Here is a 6,402-nt window from a genome sequence, read left to right as displayed (position 1 = left end):
CTTCCCCAGGATTCTATTGGGGAAGCCATGACTGTTTAAAGTGGTATGATATTGCTTTAAATGTATAGTGCAGATGTGGTCAAGAATGCACCTGCAATCAAACAGAAGTCAAGAGGGGCCCTAAAACCCTACCACATTTATTATGATATAATAAAGTTTTGAGGGCTAGAGTTGTTGATGTGTGTGCGTTGTTGCGTGAAACAGCATACGTTACGTTGGAGTTAAGTTGCTCAAGAAACTTCTCAGATGCATTAGATCAGGTTAAGAGTCTTTTATTAAGACATTATGGCTTAAGGCTTTAAGATCCCCCCCTCTAGGAGAGAAGTTCTCAGTTCAAAGACATTACACAGAAGACCAGCCTCACAGTTCAGAGGCAATATTCAGAAGACACAACTTACAGACTCTGTTAGAACTTTCCCAGTTGCTATCTCACGTTACCATGACAACCGCTGGCCTTGGATGTCTGCTCACTCTCAGGCCAAGAGATAACAGTTACTTCTCCAAACTTGCAGGCTTTATGGAAAACAACTAGAGACAGTAATGCCTATGGGTCACAGCCCAACAAGAGTCTGCTGAAATACTTGAGGGAGCATCTTCCCCATTACCACCAATCAATCTGTGCGCTACAATCAGCAGGGGATGCTGTGTTCATTGTGCCACCCATAGTAGAGGCTAGGAATGCAGTGACATAAGGCAGGGCATTCTCTGTGGTGGTGCCCCATCTGGGAAGGGGCTGTAGCTCAGTGGCAGAATGCATGCTTTGGCATCTTCAGGTAGGGCTAGGTGAGATCCCTGCCTGAAACTCTGGAGAGCTGCTGCCAGTCAGTGTAAATAATACTAAACTAGATGGACCAATGGTCTCAGCTTCCTAGGTGATATCTGGGTTACCCCCGCAGTAGGCATATTCAAACAAAGACTGATGACATTTTTAATTGTCCAGGCACTTGGACCATGAACATTTCTGATGTGAGGGTGTGGTCCTATGGATATTTATTGCTGCTGATTTGATTGTTTGTTATGATTGTGTGATTTTGTTTGTTGTTATATGCCTTCAAGTTGATTATGACTTATGGTGATCCTATGGTTCTTTTTTGGATATATCCATAGGGTTTTCATGGTAAGAGGTATTCAGAGTAGGGTTGCCCGGTTCGACCTGAGACTGATCCTGTATCTTTAGGAGAAGAGAAAGTCAGCCAAGTGCAGGTGTTCTTGCAACACCACTTTTAAAGATACAGAAGACCTCTTGGAGGCCTGGCCGGGCAACCAAGAGGACTTCTGGAGATTTAAAAGTTGTGTAGGGGAAAGGGAGAATTCCACCTTGTGGTTTTTCCCATTACAGTGTTGCAAGAACACCTGCACTTGGCTGACTTTCTCTTCTCCTAAAGATACAGGATCATTCTCAGGCCCTGAGCCTGGCAACCCAAATTCAGAGGTGGTTTACCATTGCCTTCCTCTAAGCCTACGGCACCCAGTATTCCCAGGAGGTCTCCCATCCAAGAACTAACCAGGCCTGACCCGCTTAGCTTCCAAGATCAGACAAGATCGGGCGTGTTCAGGGTAGTATGGCCGTAGCATGTGATTTTAATGATGGTTTATTTGTGTATAGTTGTTTTATTCATTCTGTTTGTCAGCTGCCCTGTGTTCCAAAATGGAGGCTATAAAGACACTGAATGAATGAACAAATGAATAAGACTCTTTCATGTTGGCTAAGGGCGGTTTATAAATGAAATTAAATAAATAAATAAATAAATGTATAACTGGGATTGCAAATTGGGTTAACCCTTTAATTTGGTGGTTATTTAGAGGCAGTCCAGACATTTACCCTGCCAGGGAAACAAATGAGGAGGACATCAAAGGGCTTATCAAAGCAGGGTGTTTAGCTATGTTGTTTAGTTTAATGATTTGTCAGGAGATGTGAGGACACATCTAGTAGAACCTCTAAAGAACAGAACCTCTCCCTGAGCCAACTTTCCCAACCTGGTGCCCTCTGGATGTTTTTGGGCAACTCTCATTAGTTGTCCACAGACAGCATGACCAAAGGCCAAGGTCAGGGATTATGGGAATTGAAGTCCAACAATATCTGGAGGGAACCACATTAGAAGAGGCTGCCCTAGACAGTAAAAAGTTCCCAGGAGCTGGCATGATGGTACTTACTTAGCTAGTTATTAACTTTCCTCAATGGGAAGTTACTTCTAGCACTTTGCCTGGTCTCAGCTTCCTGGCTCTCCCTCTTTTGCTGCCTTTGGCTCAGCTCTGACATTGAATCATAGAGTTGGAAGGGACTTCAAAGGTCATCTAGTCCAGCTCCTGCTGCTGAAGGAAATCCTCTATTACAGAATTCCTGATAGCTGGCCATCTGTGTTAGCTAAAAACCTCTAGCGAAGGAGAATCCACTGCTCCTGAAGCAGTCGGTTCCACTGCCAAACAACTTGTATTAGCAGGACATTCTTTCTAATGTTTAGTCAAAATCTGCTTTCCGTAATATGAACATCGTGGTTCATAATTTTTTAAAGGGGAGTGGCCTTCATACATGGAAGAGCCTCATGCATAGGGGGGTCCACATCAACACTGATAATCAACACTGATAGATGGGCACTGCCACATTGTTCCCAACTCTCCCCCATCCCCTGAATCCTACTAACTTGGGCTCCATAAACCTAATGAGAAAAACAAAGCAAGGTCCACTATGGGTAGTAATATCTTTTTACTATGAATTAACTAAATGAAATGTGGTGGATACCACAGCATCAGTTAGACCAGGGATGGCCTTCTAGAAGTTGTTGGACTACAGCTCCCACCAGCCCCAGGCATCATGGTCAATGGTCAAGGATGATGGGAGTTGTAGTTTAGCAACATCTGGAGGGCCACAAGTTCCCCATCCCTGAACCATACCTAGTGTTTTCAAAGTGGAATCATTTTCTCTCAGAGTAAAAACACTCTTGTGCTTACACAGAAGCTGTGCATTTATTTGGATTCCTGGGAAGTCTGGACCATTCTTCCCAAAATCATGGTACACTGGCAGGGAAAGCCAAAGTAGTGCTCTTCAGATGTTGCTGAACTACAGCTCCCATCACCCTGAATGACCATTGGTCATGCTGGCTGGAGCTGATGGGAGTTGTAATCCAACAACATATGGAGGGAACCAGATTGACAGACCCTGTCGGAAAGAGATGAAGAAGCTATATTATTTTATCTTAAAAATGTATAGCCTGCTTTTCACCATCTAAGTCAAAGTGGCTTACAATGATAAAAATATACAATATACAAAATTTAAAACACCCATAAAACCTTAACATTTAAAAATTTTAGAAATTTAAAATCTCAACAAACAAACAAAAAAAATCAGAAAATGTAAAAGCTTTAATGAGAGCTTACCTTAAAATTCCTCAGATTTTTCTGTTTCCTTCAATGGGATGTGGTTGATCTGAAACTACTGCAAACTGTGGTTTGAAGATAATTTGCACTAAGAAGCTGATTGAAGCTTTCCCAGTTGCTACCACAGCTTTCTGCCTTTATCTAACTCTAGCCATTTCAAGTTATGAAGGAGAAAGAGCATTCTCCAGATGATCCTTTTCTGAAATAGAAATTATGGCCAACAACCCTATCCTGTATATACCAATCTTCCCCAACCTGATGCTCTCCAGCATCCCATCAGCCCCAGCCAGCACAGCTGTTTGCACATTGTTTCTAGTGCATGTCATAGACTCATGTGCAATTGCACATGAGCACTAAGGCACCATGCATTGCCCAGCCTACCCTGCAGCTACTGACATACATTTTGAACTCTCATTGCATATTAGCATATTGTTTTTCTGGTAGACCTTTAACCAAAGAACGAACAACTTCTCAGCTGTTATGGATGACAGGCTATTGCAAAATATATCAATGCAACATTCAACAGACAAAGCAGACCCTTCAATAATGTGCAGTGCCAGGAATGCTCAAGCACGATCTTTGCAATGGGAAAAGTGATTGTTAGAAGCATATTATCTCAGCTACGTTGGAGGGTATGCCTGTTCTGAGCTATGTATTGTAGCTGGAATCAAGGTTGTTCTGTATCTGCCTGATTCCTCCCTTTGAGAAGGACAGGTGTTCTGGAGCTGCATTCATCAGGATATCTCTTCCACCCCTGCACCCATATAACAGATGACAATATTATTGCAGAGTTTGCCTGCAGCAGCCCCATTGTCTGGAGTAGGATAAATCCTCAGTGGTTTGTGCCTTCAAGTTTTCAAAGGCATCCTGCAATCCCATTCAGTATGTGAGAATGGAACTTAATCCATTGAAAGCAGTTCAACATCACAAAAGGGCTCAGAACCAGGGATGGGGGAGAAACTTGATTTGGTTTGCATTTAAAGCTGAATTTGTCAAATTCACACTTTCTGAAAAAATAGAAGAACCGGAACATAGTCATATTTCAAAATTAGCACTTCTTTGAATTGTGTGATGCAGTTCTCCAACCAGTGTTTATAAAAATGCATATATTGGGGGGAAATGTGTATAAAATGAATATATTAGTGACAATAACATACAAAACTTCATACAAAAATGTGGTTAGTCGAAGAAATTCATACTAAAACATTGAAGAAGTGCCATGAGGATTTCTTTTTTAAAAAAATGACAAATTGCTACAGAATTGAATTTAAGAGAGGAAAAATGAGAAACTGAGAGAACTGAAATTGACAGATCTTTCCATCCCTACTAAAAACTCTCCTTACCAATATTTGTATTACGGGACGTGAAGCTGGATTCAATGTAATTTATTATTTAAATATGTGTTAATCATCCTTCTGTATTGGCTCTCGGGTGGGTGTGTTTCCCAGTGGTCTCCCATCCAAGATCACGACCAGGGCCACACTTGCTTAACTTCAACCCCTGAAGCTGCATTTAATTTTAGAGGAATTCTGCATCCTGAAGGATGGGTTCTGTTAGCACCTTCATTGAATCATAGAATTGCATCTCATAATACATCTCTGAGAAATACACAAAGATAGTTTGGCACCTAACAGTCTACAAGCAGGATGGGCTCCCTTTCCTTCCAGCAAGTTAAGGGCCAGGGCTTTATAAGCTGTTGTCTTTTATGACTCTCAAATTTTTACTTTATTTTATATTTCCTCCGAGGAGCTCAAGGGATATACATGGCTCTCCTCTTTCCCTTTCCCCTCTCACAACAGCCCTGTGAGGTAGGTTAGGCCGAGAGATAGTGACTGGCCCAAAGTTACCTAATGAGCTTGATGGCTAAGTGCTAATCCTACTCAGAGTAAGCCTATCAAATTTAATGGACATGCAGAATTTAGATTCATTAATTTTAATAAATCTACTCTGAGCAGGACTTAGCTGAATACAACCACTTGTGTCCCAGGTCCTCATCCATTACTCTAGCCACTACATCTCTGAATTTTAAAAAAGCACTTCCTGTGCCAGGAAAAAGGCTATGTAAGGGGATGATTAAAGATCACGTAGCACAAAATTAGCAATCCTTAACTAGTGCTTTATTTAATTTTAAAATGTATTGTTGTTATTATTATTGTGCTATATATTATAAATATGCAGAGGCTTAACATGTGAAAAATCATTCATAGTTATATGTCATATTATGCATGTACCAAAGCTTGACATGCAAAACAATGCAAATCCGTAAAAATAAAACAGTAAAATAATTAAATGTCACCTAGAACCTTTCCATGGACACAGCTCTTCGGTATACACCTGTACACGTTCTCCCAGCAGAGTCACACTCAAGCAAAATCAAGCACAAGATATGGCCAGTAATTGTGTTCAGGGGCAAATTTAGTACAAGGAAAAATATAGCGGTAATAAATAAACCCAGCTGAATTTGTTAAATTTAGATAATGTTATCAGGAGCTTTGGTAGTTTGATTTCTTTATTGCTTGGCTACCTTTCTGCCAAAGCAAGGCATTCAAGATGGTTTACAACTTCATATGAGCAATAAAACTATTCTTAAAAAACAATAAGAAAACAAACATCAGATTCAACAGGAATTAAAAGAGAGGTGCAATTGCCCAGGAGAAGAGGCCAAAACCATTTCAAACAGAAACAAGTGATCCCAATAGTGTTATCTGAGAGCCCGTGTGGTGTAGTGGTTAAGGTGTTGGACTACGACCTGGGAGACCAGGGTTCAAATCCCTACACAGCCATGAAGCTCACTGGGTGACCTTGGGCCAGTCACTGCCTCTCAGCCTCAGAGGAAGGCAATGGTAAAGCCCCTCTGAATACCACTTACCATGAAAACTCTATTCATAGGGTATAAGTAGGGATCAACTTGAAGGCAGTACAACCAACCAACCAGTGTTATCAAGTAATACTCTATTTATTTAGCAGTTTACAATACAAGTCCATAAAATACAATAGTAAAATCATTAAACTAACAAGTCTGGACTA

General features: G+C 41.0%; 1 pseudogene; it reads right to left on the bottom strand.

Moving 5' to 3' along the window:
• Positions 1-1,456: 1,456 nt before the first annotated feature.
• On the bottom strand, positions 1,457-1,574 carry LOC133364636 (5S ribosomal RNA; annotated as a pseudogene).
• Between the last annotated feature and the right edge of the window lie 4,828 nt (positions 1,575-6,402).

Source organism: Rhineura floridana, chromosome 9 (assembly GCF_030035675.1).
Source record: "Rhineura floridana isolate rRhiFlo1 chromosome 9, rRhiFlo1.hap2, whole genome shotgun sequence".
Taxonomy (NCBI): Eukaryota; Metazoa; Chordata; class Lepidosauria; order Squamata; family Rhineuridae; genus Rhineura; species Rhineura floridana.
Note: the sequence above shows the minus strand (reverse complement) of the source record. Positions and strands in the feature narration are given on the sequence as shown.